Source organism: Pinus tabuliformis, chromosome 7 (assembly GCF_031772625.1).
Source record: "Pinus tabuliformis cultivar Carrire ecotype Pingquan chromosome 7, CPIR1, whole genome shotgun sequence".
In the NCBI taxonomy this organism is placed as follows: Eukaryota; Viridiplantae; Streptophyta; class Pinopsida; order Pinales; family Pinaceae; genus Pinus; species Pinus tabuliformis.
Window position 1 is genome coordinate 185,931,426 of NC_142293.1, and position 13,454 is coordinate 185,944,879.

The window sequence follows — 13,454 nt, forward strand, 5'->3', positions numbered from 1 at the left end:
TCAAATTTCATTGTCTCTTCAAATTCCATTTTTTTCTTATGTTTATTTAAAATTTTATTTGTAATTTTGTTGTAGATGCATGGTGGAAAATGTATGGTGGCAGTGTACCCCTTCTGCAAAAGCTTACCATTCGCATCCTCAGCCAAAAGCATTACAAAATTTATATATAACCATACATCTGTGCTTAGCTTGATGAGAAGATTCACCAACAAAAAAGAGTTGGTGCGCCCCACCATTACACGGTTTGCCACCAGTTTCATATCTCTTCAATCCCTCTTGAATTCTATGTGGGATGTGAAGAGAATGTTTCTTTCAGAGGAGTGGTGTGCTTTGCCAATGAGCCGCAAACCAGAGGGAGAGGTCGTATGCAGACTAGTTTCATACCAAGAAGACTTCTGGGTGGGAGTGCAGGAGGTGTGTGCCGTTACTGAACCATTGGTAAAGGTTCTTCGGTTGGTTGATGGTGAGAAGCCCGCAATGGGCTATTTGTATGAGGCCATGGACAGGGCCAAAGAAGCCATTCGGGCCTACTATGATGATAAGGGAGATGATGGGTTTCAGAGACAACTCCTTCTATGGGGAGTGATTGATGAGCGATGGAACAACACACTCCATCGTCCCATTCATGCCATTGGGCTTTTCCTGAACCCCGCATTTTCTTACGCATGTGGGTTTATATTTGATGCTGAGATCATGGATGGATTCTTATCCTGTGTCCAGAAGATGGTGCAATCTCTAACAAAACATATAGAGATCTCTAAAGAAATTGAGACATATAGGATGGCAAGTGGCACATTTGGCTTTGACATGGCTGTCATTGATAGGACAATTAAAATGCCAGGTATTTTTTAGTTTGTAACTTTGTTTCAAATTTCATTGTCTCTTCAAATTCCATTTTTTTCTTATGTTTATTTAAAAATTTATTTGTAATTTTGTTGTAGATGCATGGTGGAAAATGTATGGTGGCAGGGTACCCCTTCTGCAAAAGCTTACCATTCGCATCCTCAACCAAACATGTAGCTCCTCAGGATGTGAGCGCAACTGGAGTGTATTTGAAAAAATACACAACAAGAAGCGCAACAGGTTAACACTTAAACATTTAAAATATTGCAAATTTCCAAATAAATTTTTGAATTCATTAAACAATATTTTTTTTGTAATTATTAATTATTATTTCATGATCTTTGTACAGGTTGGAGTCTCAGCAACTTAATGACATGGTCTACGTCTACTACAATCTTTGATTGTGGGTGAGGCAACTTGAGAGGCCACCTGATGTGGAGGCCATCTCATTGGATGGGATTGACACCACTGCTGCATGGAGGGTTGAGGCCGAGAGGCCTCTCATGGAGTCTGCTGATGATTGGTTAGTGCAGGATGTAGTGGAGGGGGAGCAGGAGCAGGAGGAACAGGAGGAGGAGGTGACACCACCTGCCCGAGCTACCCCTGCCACCAGTAGAGGATGTGGTCTACCTCCTATAGCTCCTACTTCTAGTTCTTCAGCTTCTAGAGCACAGCAGACTCCACTGCCAACTCCACCAGCACTAGCATCTACATCTAGAGGGAAAGGGAAAGCTGTGGCATTTTCTCGCAAGAGGGGCAGAGGAAATCAATAGGATTAGACTTTAGTTATTTTCTTCATTTTATTGTATATGACATTATGACATGATGAGATACATTATTATATTTTTTGTTGATATTTTGAGGTTGAGTTGGGACTCAGGAGTCAGGACTTACTATTCAGGACATGATTCAATGTTATGTGTGATTTTAGCACAAGAAATGATATTAAACATCTTATATATTAGTTCTTTTATCATATTTATGTGTCAATGTATTTATTTTATGTTGTAGATGGTTTAGATATTAAAAAAATTGAAAAAAAATGAATACTTTTGTACCAAACGATTTTTTCCCGATAATTACGATTTTTTCCGATTTTTTGCTCACGCCGATATTATCCCGATAACGATTAATGCAACATTGCTAATAATCTTCAATTTCTTTTCCAATCATGGCATCTCCAGCTAACCTGCTTTCAATGGGACCATTGACCTCCTGGCAATGAGATGGAAGTTCCTTTAGTACACTGGAAGGCTTGTGATCCATCGAAAGGTCCTTGTTTCTTTCACCATCTGACTTATGATGAAATTCCTCTATTTTGTCCAGCCTACCTTTAATGGCATTTATTTGGCTAGCATACTCAACTTTAATAGCAATCATTTCTCTAGGATGATCCTCTTTCATGGTATCTATTGTGTCCTAGAAGGTGACCATTTGACATTTCATTCTTAAATTTTCTTCCATGATTTGCAACCTTTCCTGCATGGCCCTTATTTCCCTTTCATGGCTTATTCACATTTCTTGAATTATCTGAGTCAAATTCCTGATAATTTCATCTTCTATTTTGACTCTTCCATACTTATACTTAAAGGCGTTAATGATACCTTGCTTAGAATTAAAAGCATTATCAGGCTTGTCATGAAACCATTGCAACGCATCATCTTCTAATGAAAGGACAAAGAGATTCATTCTAACATCTTCATGATTGTATGCAGTTGCATGAGCATATCTTTGCAAAAAAGTTGTGAACTTTTTTATGTGAATGTCAACATTGATTGCATTGTTCCCCTGAAATGTTGGAAGCTTGTTCATAGTAGAGTCATCTGGGAGATCGTGAGGATACCCTTGAATGTTGGCAAAGCTACAAGGCCTATAATAACCCATGAAATCTTGAAAAGCAAGTGGATATTAGGGAGGGCTTCCTGTCTAAGAAAGATTAAATGCTTAATAGATGTAATTTGTTTAACCAAGCTCTCAAAGCCTTTTCAAGATCGAGAGCGGGGTTAACAAAGCTACCAGAATTTCTTCCAGAGTAAGCTCTTGTAAATGGATGAATAAGTGGAGTCACCACCCAAAAAAGATACCAACTGAAATGTCTAGGTGCTAAAGGTGCGGATAGAGAAGATGAAAGGATTAGTGAGAGGACAAAAGATAAAGTGATCATAAGATGAAGAGATAGCAATGGCACCCAAAAAAAATGTTGTGGCAATGTCGGCTAAATGAAAAGATCAAAGATGAGTGATGAATATGAAAGATTGAAAAAATTGTCGTGAGGACCAAGGACAGAAAAAATCTATCCTTTGCAATAGCGCCAGAAAATGTTGTCGCTCAGATTGTATAGGCATGGTGCGACAATGACTCAGGGCGGGGGTTGTCACTCTGATCCCCACGCACTCCGCTCTAGTTGTCTCCCAAAAAAAGGCTATGGGGAGTAGTACCTATGAAATGTGAAGATAAAGGACAAGTTGGAAACCAACAAGTCCGGGAGACGCGATTCAATGGCCTAGCTGCTTGGTTGATTTTAGCAAGTTATAAAATTATATTGAATTATGGAGTCAACTACTTGCTTTGAATCAATTAGAGACCAAGTCACCAGATGAACAACCGCAGCTTAATGAATGCTTATTTATCCTAGATGAGATGCAATCCCTATGACTTAGGTGTGATGCAAGAATCTTGATTACTTTTAATTAGATGCCTATTCTAAGTGTATCCTGCCCCTTAACTATTTTGAAGCTAGTCTCTAGAGTAGGTTGTAAGAAAGAGGCCAAGGGGAAGCAAGCAAAGTCTTGATTAACGATACCTCCCCTTAGGTACTAACCACCCAGTGCCTCTGGCGATATGAGACTCTGGCTCTGACAACTACAAGGCCATCGTGTTAACCACTAAAGAGGTGTTAGGCCTCTAAAGCTAGATGAGAAAGGTGGTCATACTATCTCTATCAAACAAGCATATGCTTGGAGGTAGATTATTGTTGATTTTTGGGTAGCATCGGATGTGCTCTAGCTCCGAAATTTTGTGGAGGGGCTAGAACACATGAGATCTCCAAGACCCAGAAATCGTTCAGAGAAATTCCACTCGGATTGGATTTTATTAAAATAATTAATATTTTTAATGGGGTTCCTAAGTCTAAACTTAGGAGAATTAAAATATTAATGGGTATTAATGAAAATATGGGTGAGAAGCTTCTAAGAGACGAGGATCAAGTCTAATTTAATCTTATTCGTTGATTAGAGATTAGATCACAGTTGTTGATTTCTCAACAGGAAAAGTATAAAGGAAGGCTTGAGGTCAAGTGGAGAATACACACAGTGAGAGCAGCACTTGAACTAAATCGAAATTTTGGGGCATGGTTTGCTGAGAATTTCGGAGTGAGCTTCTAGTGCAGAGGGGCAGTTCCGCAGAGGGACTCCAGTCCAAGGCTGAGAATACATAGCAAAGAGGTAGCACAGCACCAGGGAGAGACAGCGCAACTCCAGAAAGGGTAACGCAAAGGCTAGAGGAGTTGACGCAATCAATTAGAGGCAGCGTTGGGGTTTCTGTGAGGCAGATCGAGCAATAGTTCAGCAAATCGATTTATAAGCCGGGAAGGCTCACTAGGAGGGTGACGCGGCTACTAGAGGAGGTGACGCAGTTCCAGCGCAGAGCTTGGAGCAACCATCGCTACACAGCACTGGGGACATCACAGTCACCTGTGGGGTTTGTTCATCCAGTTGCTAGATTCAACAAAATATTTGTCTTAAAATATTAATGGGTATTAATGAAAATATGGGTGAGAAGCTTCTAAGAGACGAGGATAAAGTCTAATTTAATCTTAGCCGTTGATTAGAGATTATATCACGGTCATTGATTTCTGAACAGGAAAATTATAAAGGAAGGCTTGAGGTCAGTTAGAGAATACACACAGTGAGAGCAGCACTTGAGCTAAATCAAAATTCTGGGGCATGGTTTGCTGAGAATTTCGGAGTAAGATTCTAGTGCAGAGAGGGACAGTTTGGCAGAGGAACTTCTGTCCAAGGCCAAGAATACATGGCAGAGAGGTAGAGCAACACCAAGGACAGACAGCGTAGCTCCAGAAAGGGTGACGCAGAGGCTAGAGGAGCTAACACAGTCACTTAGAGGCAGCGCTGGGGTTTTTGTGAGGCAAATCAAGCAGTAGTTCAGCAAATCGATTTCTGAGCTGGGAAGGCTCACTAAGAGGGTGACACAGCTCCTAGAGGAGGTGACGCAGTTCCAGCGCAGAGCTTGGAGCAGCCATTGCTGCACAGCACCAAGGACAATGCAGTGCCATGTGGGGTTTGTTCATCCAATTGCTAAATTCGCCAAAATATCTGTCTCCGGATAGAGGTACTTCTGCTGGGTTTATTCTCTATTAGGTGAGTTGGATTTGGCACCCTAGTTGTATTCAGAAATATGCTTAATAATAAAACCCTCATATCTGCTACATCAGTTTTCCCACACTGGATTTTTCTGGGGATGTTTAGTCCAAAAATAAGTGTGTCCTTTGTATGGTTGTCTCATTTATTTTTTAGTACTTGATCTGTATATTGGTGTAGGCTGTAGTGTATTTGCATTAATATTTTCTAATTAATTTTGAAAATAACTTGTTAAACTGAAGAACACAAGTAGGTAATTCAAATCAGTTTACTGCAGTAGGATTTCTGGTTTGTTAGATTCAAAAATTTTCATATGGTATCAGAGCGATTACAGATCAAGGAAGACTAAAGCCATCAAGTAAAAGGACAGAGGAAAATTTGTGCATAAAGACAGCTGTCCCGAGAGACAACCCAGTTTCTGGCCAAGAGAGCATAGGAGGGGTGACACGGTCACCAAGGGAAGCTCACGCAGAGCTTGTGTCAGCCTGATTGGGTGATGTTGTTGTTGTAGAGGGTAGCGCAATGGTTACTGGGCCAGCGCGGAGATTGTTGAGTCTCGTTTTTTCCGGTTGTCGTGGCTAGAGGTACAGCGCAGATTTCATCTGGAGTTGATGGTGGGGTGTTGATTCTGTTGGTGCAGAACAGTACCTAGTGCGACAGAAGCAAAGTAGAGGGAATCAGTTCCTCATAAGATTTCTTGACAAGAAATCTAGATCTATTGCTGAGCAGCAGCAAAGAGAGGTCAGAGGGGTGGTTCAACAGTGGTTGGTAGAAGGATTTCCGTGAAGGAAATCGAAATTCAGAGGGAGCTTGTTCCTTAGAGTATTTCTAGCGCCAAAGAAATCCATATTCGAGTTTTGTTGGGGCAGCAGCGAAAGAGGGAGAAAAGAACTAGTTCGACATTCATTTGAGCGGAGATGGTCATTAACGGACTAAGGGATCAGGACAGGTTGGATGGAGCATCCAACTTCATCATCTGGAAAGCCAAGATCTTGGAAGTTTTGTATAAAAATCACATCAAGGATTATGCCTTGAGGACAGTTGCTCTGGTTGATGTTGATCCTCTCAAGAAGTACGAGGAGGCTCAGGCAAAAGCAAAGTGCATGATCTTGGACGGAGTCAAGGATCATGAGATCCCACTTATTGCTGAGAAGGACACAGCAAGGGAAGTGTGGGAGGCCTTGACCACATTGTACGAGAGAACTTTCGTTGAGCGGAAGATGTTGCTTGAGAGTCAATTGAAACAGTTTCACATGCAAAAGGGAGAAGAAATCGATCCCTTCCTTCTCAGGTTGCAAAGGATCTGTGACCAGCTAACTTCCGTAGGGGCTACACCAGATCCTAAAGTTATGGTCAGGACTACCCTGAATGCAGTCACTGAAGGCTGGGAAACCTTTGTCCAAAGCATCTTGGGTAAGGCTTCTCTTCCCAGTTGGAAGGAGATGTGGGCAGCTCTTCGACAAGAAGAGATCAGATGACTGACCAAGGCAGGAAGTGGCAACAAAGGGATCATAGTCAAGAAGGAGGAAGAGGAGGATGCGGCTCTCGCATCAACGGGATAGCAAGGGCAACAGAAACGAAAGAAAAAGGACATATCCAAATTCAGATGCTTCAGATGTGGAGAGATGGGTCATTTCGCCACGAAGCGCCCTCAGAACAAGAAGGGCAAAGAAGAGAAATCTGACTCAAACGCTGCTCCAGCACACGCTGACAAAGAGCACGATGATGATTGCACCATGAGTTCTCATGCACCTCTAGAGAAGAGGTGGGGCGATATGGAGTTGTAGTCGGGCGGACTACATACAGAGCAGGATCCTTGAGGTGCCCAAACTCTTGGATCACATAAGGCTACGGGAGCCCTTAATGGCAGTAGCAGAATGATGGGAGTCAGTTGGTGCGAGGGATGATGGAGCAACAGTGGTAGAGCTAGAGTGAAAAAGTTTGAAGCAGCGCAGTGGAGTGTTGCAGCAGTGCGGAAGGCACAGAGCAGATACAACAACAACGCGGTAGCATCAGAGGGTCAGCACAGATTAGCAGCAGAGGTAGCTTCAGGGTCAAGGGGCATCAAGACTGACCAGAATGTCAGCTTTTGGGTGATTTTTCAGTTGTTTACTTCTCAGCGACTGAGCTACGGTGCAGCAATTAGCAGTGGTAGTGTTATGGGCAGCATGATGCAGGATATTGAGAGGGAGTTGTAGTACAGATGCAGCAGTGACAGTGGCAGTGTCATGGGCAGCAGTACAAATTGTAGCAGCGCAATGGATGAAAGGCAGCACGCTGAACATCAGCAACGCAAAGGACCGATTTCATGGATCAGTGTGATACTTCTGTTGGGAAGTATTGCTAGAGCACATTCCTCGCTAAGAGGGAGTGTTGATTTTTGGGTAGCATCAGATGTGCTCTAGCTCCGAAATTTTGTGGAGAGGCTAGAACACATGAGATCTCCAAGACCCAGAAATCATTTGGAGAAAATTCCATCTGGGTTGTATTTTATTAAAATAATTAATATTTTTAATAAGGTTGCTAAGTCTAAACTTAGGAAAATTAAAATATTAATGGGTATTAATGAAAATATGGGTGAGAAGCTTCTAAGAGATGAGGATCAAGTCTAATTTAATCTTAGCTGTTGATTAGAGATTAGATCATGGCTGTTGATTTCTCAACAGGAAAAGTATAAAGGAAGGCTTGAGGTCAGTTGGAGAATACACACAGTGAGAGTAGCACTTGAGCTAAATCGAAATTATGGGGCGTGGTTTGCTGAGAATTTGAGAGTAAGCTTCTGGTGTAGAGAGGGGCAGTTCGGCAGAGGGACTTTCGTCCAAGGCCAAGAATACATAGCAGAGAGGCAGAGTAGCACCAGGGAGAGACAGCGCAGCTCCAAAAAGGGTGACGCAGAGGCTAGAGGAGCTGACGCAGTCACTTAGAGGCAGTGTTGGGGTTTCTGTGAGGCAGATCAAGCAGCAATTCAGCAGATCGATTTCTGAGCTGGGAAGGCTCACTAGGAGGGTGACACAGCTCCTAGAGGAGGTGACGCAGTTCCAGCGCAGAGCTTGGAGCATCCATCGCTGCACAGCACTGGGGACAGTGCAGTCACCTGTGGGGTTTGTTCATCCTGTTACTGGATTCGCCAAAATATCTGTCTCCGGATAGAGGTACTTTTGTCAAGTTTATTCTCTGTTGGGTGCGCCAGATTTGTTACCCTAGTTGTATTCAGAAATCTGCTTAATAATAAAACTGATGCACTGGTTTTCCCACACTGGGTTTTTCTGGGGACGTTTAGTCCAAAAATAAGCGTGTCCTTTGTATGGTTGTCTCGTTTATTTTTCAGTACTTGATCTGTATATTGGTGTAGGCCGTTGTGTATTTGCATTAATATTTTCTGAATAATTCTGAAAATAACTTGTTAAACTGAAGAACACAAGTAGGTAATGCAAATTAGTTTATTGTAGTAGGATTTCTGGTTCGTTAGATTCAAAAAAATTCACAACTATTAGATGCAAGACTAGCTCTAGAATGAGATACAAAGTGAATGAGTGCTTCTTGAGTTAAGATTGTTTGTGTTAAGTACTGTAGATTAATCTTCAATTATGACAATAAGTACTTATCAAATGGAAAGAGACAATCCCAAACACAAAAGTATGTGCCAAATTGCAAGTGCCAACAAGATACAATTAACAATGATTCACCAGTATAGATTTCACAATAGATATCCACTTAAAACATGAACCATAAGTCAATTAGAGCAATTATCCACTTAAAACAATTTATCAAAGATGCCAATGATAATTATTCACAAGAGACAATACGATTATCAATGTCCTTATGCAATTAGAAAGCCTTCCAAGATTGCTCAATGCCAATTATCCAAGAGATATTAGATTAGAAGCTAAGAACACTTAGATCTCTTAATCCCAATGTAAAATTACCATTCTCAAATAGATATTGATAATGAAACAAGAATGACAATAATGAAAGCACTATTCACCAAGGTTCTTATGCCAATGAGAACGATATAGACAATTGATACCAATATCCAACGAGCTCTTAGATTTATTCACTTAGGCAACCAAAATCATTAGATTATGTGCTTTAAGGAGTGAGTTACAGAGATTATGATATATGATACTTGTGAGGAAACACAACATTAGATTCAATAGTACTAATGTTAGCAATTAACAACATAAGCCAATTTTTTACACAATGAGCAATTAGAACATAAACAAGAATAAACTTATGTTACATATATTCCAATCACATCTAATGAGCAATAAATGAACCCTTGCGACAATAATGAGCTAATCAATGAATTATTCAATGCCAAATGTATCAAATAAGCCCAAATTACTCAACTACTTAAGAGCACTTAAAATGCAAAGTGTGATATGCAAAGTGTAAATAATGGAAGCCCATGAATATCATTAAGGTACTTAGGTGTTATAGGACACCAATGCCGCTTTTAGGATCAAATTTGATTATGTTATGACAGTCAACAACAAGTCATGAAACTAGCTAATTATGAGAACCCAATTTATGCAACAATTAGTTGATGAGCTCTAAGTAATTTGCTAGTGATTATAGGGAATTCATATGAAATTTCACCACTATTATGAATTAGTTTACTAGTTGTAGCAAAACAGTGAGGGAGAAAGGGTTAGATGGAGCAAACCACTAGGACTTGAGGCCTTGAGAGGGCTAGTTTACTTGTGCTAGGCTCCTTCAATGATTGGGACACTTGCGACCATAAAATTATACCTCTGCAAAACACACCAAAAATCAGTTTCAAAATCAAAATGACTAACACAGAGATGACAAAGGGCAAATGAGGTAAGGATGAAGGCTAGAAGAGAGGGCTCAAGTCCTAATTAGGCTTGCGGCACACAAGGAGAGGCCTAATAGGCCTATCGGCTCAGTGACGTATCCTAAAAGGCCTAGCGGCTCAGGGAGGGAGGCCTTAGAGGCCTGCCGCAAGCACTAAAAGGGCTACGCCCTAAGGGAAAAGTCCCTTTGGGACTGCGACATGGGGCCAGAGGCCTAGCTATAGCCACAGCAAGGGTTACAGGGACAGGCCAAGACCTTTAATGGCCTACGTCTAGGTTGTAAGGGTAGGCCGAGGAGGAGGGAAGGCTAAAGGGGAGGACGGAGAGGAAAAATGGTTGAGCGGAGGGGAGGAAAGGCCTTAACAAGCCCGCGACAAGGCCAAGTGAGGAGGTCGAGGGCTTGAAGGGGACCTTAAGGTCTACGGCTAGCCTTGGAGATGCCCATGTAAAGGGGATAAGACGATCAAGGGGCCGCAGCTAGGCCTCAAGGGGCCAAGCTAGGGCTTTAAGGGTTGGCATTGGGCCTAGAGGCCCTAAAAAAATTACAAACGCTCGCCAAAATTCTTATTTGTTTCAGATCTTCAATAATCGCCCAAATCGCTACAAAAAAAATAATTGTTGGTCGTGCAAAAATTTTGGAGACTAGTTCTTACCCTCAAGGGCTTTTAGATCTCAAGGGCCTAGATCTAGCTCAAACCCCAACAAATCTTCTTGAAATAACTTTGATCTGACCTGCACAAATGGAAACAAAAATAACCAAAACCCCAATATATACAAAAAATATAAAATAAACCCAAAACCCAAATTAGCTGCAAGACAAGGGTTACAAAAAATTATTTGCAAAATTTATTCTACAAAAATAGTTTTACAAGTTATATACAAATATACAATGCTTGAAAGATTTTTGGAAGAATGATTTTTATAATAATGACAATGGCTTGACTTATTTCGAAAGATAGATATTAACCACAGTCTTAGCAAAGTAAGAAAATCACATAAATTTCCCGGAGTCCAAACAAGGTCAGTTTGTGCCCGCAATCTGTGAACATGGAGCTCATGGGTCGGGGAACCTGCAAACTCTATATATTTCCTTCAAGAAAACTCGTTAGACATATAGTGAAATAGATCAACTCAGATAGACTCGATCCTCATCTAATGAATAACAAGTTTATTAAAATCTTAAGCACAATATAAGAAAGCACATACCACAGATCAATGAGACAAAGACACCATGAACTATACCCCAAAATCTTTTATTATAAATTTCAAATGTTCCCAGCAAAACAGTGGCTTCACACCAGCTTTATGAAGTTTACATAAGCCAAAGATAATGAATAGAAGCAAAATGCCTTCTATTTATACAAAAATCCCTCCAAGTGGAAAATAACGGCTAGTTGGTTTGATCCCTGTCATAGTAATCTCGACCGTCGATAAATATTTTATCATCTTTTAATCTCTGCCGTCAAAAATAATTATTTTGGAGGAACTTTCGGATTTCTCATAAAAACCATTTTTTATTAATCCAAAAATAAATATTTTGGATTAATTTCCTCAAAAATTTGACTTTAAATTAACCACAAAGGTCCAAGGGCTTAATTTTTCTCAAAAAAATCATTTTTGCCTTGGTGGGGTACCTCCAAAAATTAACTTCTTTTTTGATCCAAGAATTTTTTAGGTCATTTTCCACTTAGAGAAATTAATTTCTCTAGAATTTATTTTTTTACTCTAAATTAATTAATTTTTTGGCTCAGGATTTTAATTTATTTTACCAAAAAAAATAATTGATTGACATACACGGGGATTAATTAATTTTCCACTCTCAAATACTTCAACCATGATGTCTGATTGTGAGAGACCATACACTGAAATATTTTTACATCACATAATTACAAATTCAACCCTCAAAGGGGGAATACCCATTCATTATAGACCCTCATAATTTTAACCCAATTCTACGGCACAACATAATCTAATAGACCATGTCATTTGTAATAAAATAATTTAGCCAAATAGCTTAAATTATTCCCAAATCACTTTTACAATAGACTCGACTAAGAACACCAGGACTCACCTAAGACTTTGACAATAAATTCCAACCTAGCTTTGGGGTTTAAACTGGAATAAAAAAAAACTCTTCCAATTAGCCGCGTTTAGAAACACAGGTAATCGGTCAAGGTAAAAAACCTCCTAGGATGAAATTTTTCACCAAAATCATAGGCTTACCTAGGTTGTTACATAATTACACGGTTGTACTAGTGCCATTTACATTACAACTTGCAGAATTTGGGTTTTACAATGACATGACAGATAGTTGGCTCATGATTCTGACTTTGAAAAAAATTGTCTAACTGTTTCCTTGGACCTGTGACAAAATGGGTGCAATAGGACCTATGGTTCATTAAGATTATCACTGTAAACACTGTACAGCCATTGTAAAACAGTAAAGGGTTTCTTAAAAAAATCATCATGAGCTTGTGATAAAATTTCCTGAAATTTTACAAATTTAATTGACAGAATTGATGAGAGTACCTACCTGTATTCCTGCGGTTGATGATGCCTCAAGCTGCTTCTGCTTCAATTACCAAAAAACTGAAACCACCCAGCCAAACTGAGCAGAACCTCGCTACTCAGTCCAGTAAGCTTCTCAATTGAAGCAGACTATTCCCCCGTGCCCAGAAACCTCAGAACAACCAGCCCTCCTTCTGTTGGTAACTCAGGTTTATAAATTTCCGCCCCTCTTCAGTATCTCTTTCCTTCGTTCTTTCTTCTTCTTCCCGATGCCCTCCCAAAACTGTTCTCTCGTGCTTTATAAGCTGTTTCTTCTGCTTAGATGTTGAGTCACTGTGATCAGCTGAAAACCTTAGCTCTTCCTTCATTGATCTGTCACAAACTATTTGTGCTCAACTAACTTTCCACCAACTCGCTCTATCGACTCTTATAATTTCAATCTCAACCCTAATCTCCCTCTCAATGGCTGAGATTAAATTGTGATCAAGGGCTAAGATTAAATCATAAGTTACTTTGAGAATTTTTAACTTTTTCTGTGTCTAACTTTAGGAAATAGCTAAATAATTAATAATCTGCTAAAGTGGTTGTTTTGTGGGTTCTTCTACTAGCCTTAGCACCTAGGCAAGCAGAACCCTTACTTCTCTACTCCAAGAGATGAGATGCAGACTCTCAGATGGATTAATCTAGGGTCATATGCAATGAGAGCAATGGAGCTGCTTGGGAAACGATGTCACAGTCCCAAGGCTCATTTAATGAGTCAGTTTTCTGTACCGGAAGACAGCTGGGAAAAAAATTAAAAATAGAGGGACCAATTTACTTGGCTTTGGCTCAATTGGTCCATAAGGACAAGAGTTTCACAAGTGCCCCAGTCCATGATTCTAGCTGGGTTTTGGAAGAGGAGTGTGAAGTC

The 13,454-nt window shown here is 40.3% G+C and overlaps 1 protein-coding gene across 1 annotated transcript in view; it reads right to left on the minus strand.

Annotated features, from left to right (window-relative positions):
* The window catches only part of LOC149246470 (histone-lysine N-methyltransferase ATXR2-like), a 226,532-nt gene that overhangs the window by 185,224 nt on the left and 27,854 nt on the right, over window positions 1-13,454 (minus strand). The window lies entirely within an intron of this gene.